The sequence below is a fragment of the Lemur catta genome, chromosome 12 (genome assembly GCF_020740605.2).
Source record: "Lemur catta isolate mLemCat1 chromosome 12, mLemCat1.pri, whole genome shotgun sequence".
Taxonomy (NCBI): domain Eukaryota; kingdom Metazoa; phylum Chordata; class Mammalia; order Primates; family Lemuridae; genus Lemur; species Lemur catta.
In genome coordinates, this window is record NC_059139.1 from 45,560,301 (window position 1) to 45,573,383 (window position 13,083).

Sequence of the window (13,083 nt, forward strand, 5' to 3'; positions counted from 1 at the left end):
CTGTGTACAGATATTATCTGTACAGATAACATTCTCTGTAAGAAGAGAAACAAAAAGTGGATGTGAAGCCATTAAAATCTGAACCAGAGGGAGCAGAGATGGCCAGGAGTTTTGGCTCCTGTGAGGTTATAGGACCCAAAATACTCCAGAGGAGGTGGAGACTGAAGCCAGTCCCCCTCCAGGTACCCTCCACAGCCCCTTCTGAAGGGACAGTGCCGGGCAGCCATGTTTTGGGCCACGTCACCCTGCCCCACTCCCTCCAACACTGCTGATTGGACCAAGGACGGGCACTTTCTCAAAGACATCCAAGCCACAGCTGCTGTGGTCTTGAATGAAAAGTTCTACTCATTGAAAAAGAGCTGGCCCCGTAAGATTCTTGTTCCAATGAAATTTAGTTAGGAAATATGTGGAGAAGTGAACAATCTTCAGCAGGAGCTGGAGCTGAAAGATGGTGAGGTAGAGAGAAGGCAAAAGGAAGATTATCAAGCCAAAGTCATGAGAAGCAGAAATTCTGAGATATAAAAACTTGTTAGCTTCAAATAAAAGCTATAGAGTGGAGGAGAAATATGCCACTTGATGGCTAGAGGAGGAAACCAGACCTATAGAGAGATTGGGAGTCATTTTAATATAGAAAAGAAAAACAAAACTCTATAACACGCCTGCTGAGACCCAAGGGAGCACTTCCACTCTGAAGGTCCCTCTGACTTCAGCCTCTGAGACCAGGTGGCAGTGGTTCCTGCCCTTCCCCAGACTGGCTGCTTGGCTCCTCCTCAGCTACTACAAAGTCTGGCCCAGGGCTTGGACCTCCACGTCCTTGGTTTCACATATATCTTTACAATTGTCTCCCTCTCTTTGCTCCAATTACTGGAGGTTCTTGAGGAGACTATTCCTAACCACCAAGAAAACCTAACTGAAACATGAGCTGCGTCCCTTGATCCTCATCAAAACAACCCTATGGGGTAGGAATGCTATTCCCATTTTACAGGTGAGGAAGCTGAGGCTACAGGACATTTTGCAGCAGGATCCCATAGCTTCTAGACTGGTCATTTGCCTGTTTGTCCCCATGTCTATTTCCCAGCCTTCCTCTGCTTTGCTGGACACACACACTCTGTTTCCTAGGCCCCCTTGCCAACTGGCTCTGGTTCACCCAGAGGTTCACTGGCAGGAGATTACAGAGCAGGAGGAGGGAAGAAGACAGGATATTTCTCCCCCTGCATTCTGGGCAGCATCTCTGGCAATGGCTACATCTTCTTCATGTCCCAGATCCCACAAGAGGGACTTTCTTCCATGTCCCAGCTCCCTCCAGGCATCCCCTGACCCTCTAGGCCTAGGAATAGGAGTACTTTCCTGCTTCTACTAATCTCAGGGTAGCCTTGCTGTCACCCACTTAGCATTCACCTCTTTCAAACCATTTGTGGTTAGTTCTGCATGTTAAATTTCACCTCTTAACTGGAACGGCTCTGTTTTCCTGAAGGGACTCTGGCTGATGCAGCAGTTACCAAGTGGCCGAGTGAGGGTGTGAAGTTCAGACTGTGTGATTCCAGAATTCACACTTGGAAGACCGCATTATATCAACAGTTAAATCACAGACAGGTTCTGCTGAACTTCCACTACAAACTAGTGATGTTTCCCCAGACCAAGCCCGTGGAGAGGTTTCCCACATCATGTTTTCGCTGCTCACGGTCAGGAGTTGCCTTTCGGTGCTACCACCCCAAAGACCAAACTGGAGCCAGAAGAGTTCATTTCTAAGGGCTTTTCCTGCACCACAACCCTTCACCCTGCTCTGACTCTGCTCCCTGAACCCTCAGGGACAATCTGGTAGTACTGTACTTGCTACCAGATAGGGAATGCCCAGGGCACCGAATGTGCACCACTGAGGCAGGTTGAGATCTCAAGTCGCTCAATGGGCTTGCCACTGCTTGGGAGCAATCAACAGCCTCGTCCTAGTGCTCTTGGTTTCTTGCCTCTTCCCTTGCTTCAATCCTCAGAGACCCTATCCTCTCAGGACAATCCTTCCTACTCACACTCCGAGGTCTCAGTATTTTGTTTGTGTCCTCTTTTCCTCCTTCCCTATCTCTGTCTCTGTCTCTCTCTCAGTCTCTCCCCTACATTTCTAAACATCTGACCTCCAAAGCCAGGAGGTACCTGCTGTGGTGAATCGTGTATTAACAGTCCTGTGTTGGTCATTCATCAAGACCCATGTTGCCTCTGACAAGCCATCATCATCTGTTCAATGTTGCCCTAAGGTCTGGTGTACTGTACGGTATTGAATTTACAGGAGCCTAGAAGAAAGTGAATATCAGATTTTTCAAAACTAGGTGCTCTGCCAGAGGGAGCAGAATGTTCATATCATCTTCCTTGAAAATCTGGAAGAAAAAAAAAAAGAAAATCAAAGGAAGAGGCATCAACTTTGTGGTCTTTAAATAAACCTGTAATTGCTTCCCTAATTGTGACTGCCTCCTGCACCTGGTCTCAATCCTTTAAATACTAAGTTTAGCCCATTCATGGGTAAAGGTGGATAATTTCAGCATTCACTTAGCAAGTGTGTGGAGGGAAATATGTTAAACTCCTGAGATTTGTACTACACAATATCCCATACTACTGACGAGTGACAGTCTATATTTCATAGACCACAGTTGAACAATCTGTACAATCACTTGTAAAAATAACCAAGTCTTGTTACAAAAATGAGTGTTATCTTCGGCATTTCTCTCCTCACCCCCTCCAGCTACCACCTCCCACATCCCAGCTGTCTCCTAATCCTGTGAGGATTTTTGTTTCTCCAAAAAGCTTTAGTAGCTTCTCCGTTCTGTCATTTTCTCTCTCTAAGGAAATCTCAGCATTAACAGAGACTAAAATGGATGGCCATATGTCATAGAGAGTGAAATTTCTGTTCCCAGCCCGTATCTTCTGAGCTGACCTAGAAGCCAGCCGTTGCACTCGGACAGAAGCATGGGCTGTGAGTGGGGAAGGCTTTCACCCCGGCCCCCCGCTACCCCCCAGCAAGCGGCAGCTCCTACTCACAGCTTGGGGCTCAGCCAGAGACTGGCAGCCTTGGGGAAATACTCTCCAACCCCCAGCCTAAGTCACTACAGAACCACCCTCCCTTCCTCAGTAGTCATTACTTCAGTCTGTAAATACCTCCTTATCTGTGTCCTCTGGACGATGACCGTCCACCCCAGTAGTCTGTAAGATCCTTGACTATGTACGTCCCAGACTGTGTTTCAGGAATGTGGTGATGGTTGTGGGGTGGAGATCTTTTGGCAAGTCAATCTGGGAAATGCTGGATTAAATCAAATTAAGCAAAGTTCTTTACTGTAGGACTTCTTAGTGCCTTTAAAATGCTAATGTGTGTAATGAATCACCAGCATTTCCCAAACTATGTTAACCATGGAACCTGTTTCCATAACACACGTCAACCCCTGGAAGGACTAGTGTTCTGAGGAGTAAGAATTACAATTTTTGCCTTCACTCCAACATCATAGCAGAGTGGTAATTGTGACAAGCACATAGAGTTCAAATGACCTTTGCTGCAGTGAAAAACTATGACAAAACCAGTCTGAAATAATCACACAGGAAGAGATACTAGGGATAAGGTAAGTTTGAGGAAGACACCAAAAAAAAAAAAAAGAAAGAAAGAAAGAAAGAAAGAAAGAAAGAAAGAAAGAAAGAAAGAGAAAGAAAGAAAGAAAGAAAGAAAGAAAGAAAGAAAGAAAGAAAGAAAGAAAGAAAGAAAGAAAGAAAGAAAGAAAGAAAGAAAGAAAGAAAGAAAGAAAGAAAAGAAGCAATGAGAGAGAAAGCTGACTTATGGAGTATGCAAGCATGGTGTTCCAATTAAAGTGGAATCCACACCAGGCAACAGAGTAAAAACAGAATTGACAAGATTCTCCTAGATACCTGATGCTGAGAAGCAAGAAGCAACATGGTCCAAGATAATAGGGGAAGGAGCGCAACCTTGGGTTTTCTGGCTGGCTTTCCAAGATAACTGAACCATATGGTCAACTTGTTCATGACAATATGAAGTTCAAAAATGGCAAATTTCAAGTTCTATAGGGTTATACTATTCAGGAAAACTGCAATATACCAAACTATGGTTGATTATTTTAAATAATATAAAATATATTAAAATATGTAATTTTTAGCTTTTGATGTTAATAAAATCGTTTAAATGTTTTTTTAAAAGACGAAGACATATCAGTATTACTGTGAACTATTGTTTTATCTGAGAGTGGAAATAAATGTTTATTCATATTCCAGACGACTGCTTCAGATCCTTTTTGAAAATGGAGATGCAGACTTAATAAATGAGTGTAGAAATAATTCTTCCAGGTTTAGTGGCTGATAAAGTGATGTGTAAGAGGTTGCTCTGTTACAGATTCTCTTCTAGCTTTAATCCAGTGAGTAGAGACTTCCTTTTTGAGTTTAATTTCACAACAAGGAACATGATCACGTGTGAACAATGGGAATTCAGAGTGGAAACCTAGTTTTAAAAATCAACTCACATTTAGTTTTCCACTTCAGCCAACTCAGATGACTGTTTTTATTGTGAGAAATCAAACAGCACCAGGTAAAATTTCCCTTTTTATGTATGAATAGCAGAGAAAGTGCAGAAGTTAGTTGTTGGAGAATCTAAAGGCTTTCAGAGGTTTGCATTATTGCTGAAAACAAACTTAATATATAATTTAATGTAGAATATTTCTGGAAGATACACAGGTCTATGAAGAGGCAGAGAACTTTGGAAAATGTTAGACAGTGGGGATTTGGCTTTACTGTGGCTATCTTTTACGTCAACCCTGAAATCTATCTTTATTATTAAAAGAAGTTTCATTCCAAAGGATGGCTGCTCTTTAAAATGGTTCTTGGGTCTGGACACTTGGATGTAAAAGGAGAACTTGCATAGTCTGGACAAAGGGATGGTTAGAAAAGATTGTTTTAAGCCTCTTTGTTCTTGAGCTCTTGGCTATTTTACTAAATTCTGAGTTAAGGAACCTGAACGCTAGGTGGAAAGTCAGAGAAGGAGTTAGTCTGGAATTACATACGGATGTTCCCAAGGGAAGGAAGGTTGGCTGGATCTGGTGATTAAGGAGAAATGCAGTCTGCTTTCTCGGGCCACAGCTCTCCACCCTCCTAGTCTCAGGGAATTCCCTCAACTCTACCTCTCAGGCCCAGCCAGCTCTGCCTCAGTGACTCAAGACCAACCATCCATCCGCCCCAACCTCCCAGAGGAATAACGCTCTCTGGTTTAAACTTCCAAAAGGGGTTTGAAACGTGAAAGCTCTTTCCTTCTCTCCTAGGGGCGTGTATGTGTATGTGAGTTCAGTGCACGTGCACTTGAGTTCTTTTGGTGCAGGCTGTTGTGCGGGGGCTTCTCAGGCTTTTAAAAACATGATACTGGCTTCTGTGTCCTGAGGATCAAGAGGCACTCAGACCTGTAAGGCTTTGTCCGTAATACCTCCTCCTGCTATGGGAGGAATAGAAGCTCACTGTGGGTTTAGTCCCTGGTCTCTCAACGGATGGCATCATGCACTTAGCCGGGCTCTCAGGAACATGCAAAACCGGCCAGCCAGAGCCTCTACCTGCTGTCTGGGCCCCGCCTCCCCGCCTGCTCACCGTGTCTGCCCTTGTCTCTGCCACCTGCTGGACACGCCCAACTTACCCCGCATATGCCTGAGACCCACTTGCTGTGCACCTGTTCAGACTCGCTGCTCTGGCTCCAGACCCAGCCTTCCAGCTCTATCCCAGTGCCGGGAAGGTCTCAGCCCCAGAAGCCACAGCTGCCTGGGACATTCTGGCTCCTTCCAGACACCTTTCAAGATACAGCCCCCAGAACAAGAGGTGTCTTTAGCTGAGTCTGTGAGGAAAGAAAATTCCTGCCCCAACAGGTGCATGAATAATTTGATTTCCAGCCTTCTTCTCAGACCCAGAGCATGCTGGGCACTCACCATGGCAACAAAACCTCTGCCTCCTAACCTGCTGCAGGCTGCTTTGGAGAAAATCAAGCTTCTCTCTTCCTCCTCTTAGGCTCAGCCTGGTTATTCAACCCAGAAAAGGGGAAGCTGGGGTCAGGACCACAGTGTTTGGACTCAGCCCGGAGTTCTCCCTCCCACTTTCTGTCTTGCTCACCCAAACTAGGAGGCCACCACCAGGTGTGGTCAAAATTGTCCCAGTGGTTTCCAATACTCCTTTCACAGTCATCTTAGACCTTTAGATTTAACATGTCTTCCTGTAGGACACATCAGCGAGGACAGAGAGTCATTTCAGCTCAGATGACAATCATTTTGCACACACTGTACCCAAGTCGTGGAGCTGGTGTCTGAGCCAGCCCTCCTCTAGACCAGAGATGGGCCTGAACAGCCTCTATGATGTAGACAGATGCTGGAGACAGAGCCTGCAGCCGTATACTCCACGTCGGCCCCAGGTGTCCTGAATCTCCTCTTATCTTCAGGGCATGTGTTTAGTCCCAGGGTAAGCATTGGTTTTTGTTCAAGGTTCAGATCAGGAAAGCTATGTATCTCTACAACTTCTATTCTATTTCATTCCAAATGAGTATGGCTTCATTGTTTCCTATGGGAATATGTATTCTTTCAACTTAATTTATAATAATAAGGTAAACCAATGAAAATTTGCCATGGCCTTTTAGGCATCAGATGTTAATATTCACATGTTTGAAAAGCAGTGACATGGAGTCAGCTTTCTGATCTTTCATCCTGAATTGGTCTACGGGCACCACGGAGAAGACGGGTGGCCACTCTGCCTGTGTGTGCCCATGGCTGGCCTGTGCCCAGGGATGGAGCAAGATCTGACTTGGTGCCCAAATCCTTGCTCAGGCCTTTTTCCCCCTCTCCAAAACCCCAAACTCTGAGGCACTTTGGGGTGACTTCGTGAGTCAGGTGCAGGCTTCTAGGACATATGGACTTCAAGGAAAGCATCTTCCTCCCTCTGTTCTGTCCCTGGAGGGGCTCTACTAGGCACAAAGGGAAAAAGCACAGTGAGTTAAGCGAATGAATGAGTGCTCCAAAGTGAGATTCCTCTTATAGGTTATCTCACTTTTCCACTTACAATAATCCTCAAACTATCTTAATAAGTTTTCCAACATTTCAATTCATTTCCTTTATCTTCATAAGATAAAATGGAAAAAAGTTTTAAAAATTACCTCAGGGCCCTTTGCATCAAGTAGATAAATGGTGTGGCCCAGGAGTGCTCAATACCTTCTAGCACAATCTTTCTCCTGCAGCCCACCAGGGCAGTTGTAATCTGTTTCATATCATCTCCTGGAAAGAATTACCAAATAATTTCAGAACAGAGATAAAAGCGAGTGAAACATGCAAAGGTGCCTTTCTAATTAAATAATTCACTGAATACATTTTGTTAAAATTTAGTTTCCCCATAGAACAAGTGCTGTCTAATACCTCAGGGAGATGAGAAGGTGGGTGACAAATGTTTGGTGGTCAAATTTGATGATCATCTACTCACAGATGGTGTGTTGACCACCTGGAGTATTATTAAACGAGGACCTTATTCATATTTTGGTCATGTTTTGGTCCCTCCCTAACCATTCCACAAAGCCTTTACAAAGAATCAACTTCAGCCCACACAGAATAGTGGGAGCCATCACTGCTTCCACTCTGGTCTGAGCTACCGCTCTCACTCTCCTTGATTATTGAAATTACATTTTAAAAGGACTCTTCCTTCCGCCCTTGTCTCCCTACAGTCCATTCTCAATACCACAGCCAGAGCGATCCTCTTAAATGTGAGTTAGACCATGGAATTCCTCTGATCAAAACCCTTCAAAAATTCCCCATCTCACCCAAAGTAAAAGCCAAAACCTTTATGACCTGCACATCCTTCCTAATCTGCTTTCTACCCATCAGCAATCTGACCTCACTCCTACTCTCCCCAGCCACCCCAGGTTCTCCTTGTTTATTTCTTCACTTCCTACAGGCTTTTCTTATAGGTGATCTCCTCAGCAAGACCTTCCCTCCCACCCTGATGAATGTTGCACCCCTCCAGTGTTCTCTATTCCTCTTCCCTGCTTTATTTTCTCAGAAACACTTTCAATAACGCGACATAGGTATACTTTGCACATTTATCCTGCTTCTCTTGTATTTCCCCCTTTCCCCCTACACCCACCCCGACTCACACACACTAGAATGTAAGCCCGGGAAGGGAATCCGTTTTGTTGGTTTTCTTCAGTGCTTTATCCGCAGGGCTTAGATCAGTGCCTGACACCTGTTAAGCACTCATCAAATACTTGTTGGATGACTGACTGACTGACTGACTGACTTGGGGCAGAGTCAGCCACTTGGAGGCCATTTGCAAGACAGTGAGCGAAGGTAAAAAGGGAAGAAGAGAGCACACGTGGGGTGGGGGGCCGGGTGGGAAGCAGACCAGAGAGACACAAAGAGGAACTTTGATCCTCAACTTTCTAGTTCCCAATTCTGATTCCCATTAGGCCTCTGACATGTCATTCATTCATTTCTTGTCCTTGTATTGTCCACACCTGTCCATAATGTTACCTACTTTATCCTTACAATGCTCTTGAACTTGAACTGGCTTGAAAAGGAGACTAGAAGGAGACAACATTAGTAAAGGAGCAGGCAAGCCAGATCACACATGGGGCCTTACAAGCCATTGCAAATACTTCAACTCCTGCTCTGTGTGCAAGGGGAGGCCAGCAGAGCAGGGGTTTTTGAGCAGAGGAGTGACATGCTGACTTGACTTTAAGGAGCTCCCTCTGACTGCTGTGTGGGCAGAACTGTCAGGAGTCAGGGTTCTCCAAAGAAACAGACCCAATAAGATACATAGAGAGAGAGAAGGAATTTATGTTAAACCATTATCTCTCACATAACTGTGGAGATTGGCAAGCCCAAAAGCCCTAGAGCCAGCCAGAAAGCTGGAGATTCAGGCAAGAGTTGATGTTGAAGTCTTGAGTCCAAAGGCTGGAAACTCAGGCAGAACTTCTATGTTGCAGTCAGGAGGCAGAATTCCTTCTTTTTCAGGAAGCCTCAGTCTTCGCTGTCAAGACCTTCAACTCACTGGGTGAGACTCACCCACGTTATGGAGGGTAATTTTACTCAAAGTCTGTGGATGTAAATGTTAAAAAATACTTTCACTGTAACATCTAGACTGGTGTTCAACCAAACAACTGGGCACCACAGCCTAGTCAAGCTGGCACATAAAATTAACCATCACAGAAAGCTATGGTGGAATCAGAAAGGCCACTAAGGAAACACTTAGAGTAATTCAGATGAACAATAATGGCAGCTTGGACCACAGTGGTCAGCAGTGGAGGTGATGAGAATTGGTCAGATCTTAGATATATTTTGCAGGTCAAGCTGATAGATTTTGCTAATAAATCGGATGTAGGGTGTGAGAAAGAGTGAGGAGTCCAGGAAGACTCCAAAGCTCTTGGTCTGCACAATGGGAAGAACAGAATTTCCAACAACAAAAATGGGGAGACTACAAGGGAAGCAGTTGTGGGGAGGAGGATGACTCAGGGGTTCTGCTTTGGATTTGTTATGCTGGTATGCTCAACAGACATTCAAGCAAGACGCTGGGCAATCAATGATAGTTATATGAATCTGGAGTTTAGAGGGGAAGCCTAGATTACAGAAATGTAGGAGTTTCAGCACGTAGAGGTAGGATTAAACCACGAGACTGGTGACCTCAACTATAGCCTTTGTTGAGGGGTGATGAGCTTGATTGGAGGAGCTTAAAGAGAGAATATAAAGAGAGGCATGGTAATGAGTCCATAGATCTAAAAGTGGTTTTAAAATAAATGCATTTAAAATGTTCATTAAGATGAGGAAAAGACTAGAACTCACTGGACAAGATGATGCATTTTAAAGAATACAGCAGGCAGATTTGAAAGATAATCAAATAGTAAGTCTAATAATGAAAATATATTTTTTGAATAAAAAGAGAATCCCTCAATGATGGGGAAATCAGCAGCTAGAAGGGGTTGAAGAGCCACCAAAACAATAAACTGGCACTTATTAATGTAACTGGATTACTGAGGATTAGTCCCAGCTCACTGAGGTATAAATATTTAAAATGTTTAATTTTCCTAATTACTGGCTCCCAAATAGTCTTTCTTGACACCCTCCTTTCCCTTTGGGTAGCCAGCCATAAATACTTCTTGGCCAGCTTCTGTAGCACTCCAGTCACTTATGGTTATTGGAACTGTCTAATTTTGATATTTAGACTTGATCTTACTTATTTTAAAAGCTCATTCCAATCTCATCTCCCCCCACCTACCCCACACCCGGCTCTGGGATGAGAATAAATGAAATCTGCTCTTCATACTGCTTTCCTTTTTTTTTTTCTCCCCCCCTGTCTTTGGACTTTCTCCTTCTCTACCATTCAGACTCTGAGCCAAACCCTTGCCTCCTTCTGGTGGCCTCCACTGATGGGGGCTCTGCTCTAGATGGAACTCAAGGTTTTCCTAGGGTGGTGTTCATCTTCGCTCCAGCCCCCTCAATTGTTGAACCCCTTTCTCCAAGAGACAGCTGCATCTCCCTCTGGACTCACAGGAGGCTACAATGTGAGTCTTCTGGAGCATTGGGCATCCCACGCATAACCCAGGGGCCACTGGGCAGCCCCATAGCTCCTGCCTCTCCCTACCTTCCTCACTCCTGTGTGTGACATCGGGACCCACTGTCACACCCTTCCAGGTGCCCTCTTTTTCTCCCAAATCACCGGACTTGGAATGCAGAGTGCTTGGTGCCTATTGTGCTTAGCTTTGGTTTAGCCACAATTCTGGGACAACAGGAAAAGTCCCACTCAGCACCCTGAGGTTCCACACTATGCTGTGTCCTGCACTGACTGAAACTGAAGTGCAGGAAAGTTAAATAACTTGCCCAACTAGGAACCTGGAGAGCGTGGATTCAAATGCACATTTTTCTGACTCTAAGGCCAGGGCTTTCTTCCATGTTTTGCTGTAAAAGAGAATATGCTAAGTCTAGAAAAGATTTGGAGGGAAGGGAACAACCTCCTGCCCTGGGAGAGTCACCTTAAAACTGCAGCAGGAGTGAAGCGTCAGTGGGAAGGGAACAGGCATGGGAGCCTTGGCCCATTGTGGAGCCTGAGCCTCTCACCTGGACTCCTTGCATCTGAGGCATCTGGGACGGGGAGATGCCTTTAAGGTGGAGGCACCGGGGTTCCTGGGGGGTAGAGGGCAGAAGATCTTTTGTGCTTTGGAAGACAGGCCCCAGGGAGAGGAAGCAGGGAACCCTGTTCTCCTGGTTAGCTCTAGGCTTGAAGGAGGGAAGCAAAGGGTCCTGCTGATTTTCTTCCAGGTTGTCCAAATATCTCAGAGTTGGAGCTCTTGGAAGGAGGGAAAGCAGCCAGGACAGTAACTCTGCCTAGAAGTAAACACTGTACCTTTGACTGGCATTTCCTTTAAACTCTCATCCAGGAAGCTGAGGGTGGCAGATTGGTTACAGGAAGGCAAGACATGGCCATCTTCCTCACAATGCAGCACTCCTAGGTAGAGTGGGCATTCATAGCCACACTTTGCAGGTGAGGAAATCCAGGATCAGAGTGTGAGTGTGACTTGTCAAAAGATACCCAGCTGGTAAGAAAGCATCAAGGTTGCAATTCAGGTTGCCACGATGAGTACCTCACCCACTTCTCCAGGCCAGCTGCCTCCTCTGTGTCCCTTCCTTCCTGGGTCCCCCTTGGGTTTTATTACTTAGCAAAGGCGATATGGTGCTGAGTGCTGAGGAGTACCACAAGTGATGCCCAAAGGAAATAATACATGTAAAAACACTTGAAAAGCTGTAACGCTACAGACATAAAAGGAAGTATGACTATTAAGTGTGGGAATGGTTTATAACATCACTCTTTCCCAGGAAGAATCATTTTAATTTCCCATCTCCCCTAAGGACTGACCATTAGACTAGGGCAAATGAGATTTTGGTTAGACAAATGAATGCTCACACTAAAACATGGTAAAATAAAGAAAGACTGCAGAGGTCTTCTGGCAAAGAAATTGGGGAAGGAGCCCAATTCTCTAGCTGATTTCTCCCAAAACCAAAATAGACCATGAAAGAGATTATGGAACAAATACTGATTATTTGATGAGGAGTTATCAAAAATGGTTTTCCTTGAAGGCAACTCTGATTTTGTTTTCAGTGATCTGGTTGGAGACACCACCCACACAACCAAGAAGGTATTTTGGTGGAGGAAAAATTGAAAGCATCAGGAAGAATTTATTTGCCCCATGAGTGAGAGATTGGCCTAATTTGGGGTCATGTGTGAAAGAAAGAAAATAGCATTAATCCAAAGGGAAAGCTCTGAGTCAGAGACACCTGCATTTCTCTCTGTCCCATAGAATCCTCAGCCAGCTAGAAAGGGAAACAGCACAACCCCATTAAGGACTTTTTAGTGAGAAACTAGGGCTCTCATCGCCTGACTGCTGAAGGGCTTCTATTGAAGGAAATGATGCGTGTTTGCCAGACTCACACAGATGTGTTTGCAAGTAGTTATCTAAATGTGACCCCTAGTGTCCAACCTGTGTGGCACTCACAGAACAATATCCAGGTAACTCAACGGGCTGGAAAGCATGAAGCCACAGAATTTTGCTCTAGAAAGAATTAGAAAGCATGCAATCCAGTTTCCTCATTTTACAAATGAGTGATTAAGGCACCAGAGTGGTTAGGCGACTTGGCTAGGGTCACACAGACAGTGGCAGAGCCTGAACGGAACCCAAGTCTAAGCCCTAGTTCAGTACCGTTTCCTATCCTTTTGAGAATACTTTCCATAAAGTGCAATTGGCTTTATGTAGTTTGATATAGGACTTACCTGTGGAAGAATATGAGAATTAAGTATTTATTTCATATAGGCTGAATTACGAGGAGGGTATTGACATCATTTGCATGATCTGAAACAGCGCTGAATCTTAAATTGCTCATGTTAAGAATTGCTAAAAAGATTGAAAGCCCTTTCCATATTTTCCCCATTACACACTGAACATTTAAGTGACAGATTATGCCATTTCTTCTCAGCCCAAGGTTCATAGTGATCTTCAAAGGAAGGAAATTATATTATATAACCGGAGCAATCAATCAGTCAGGGTGGAAA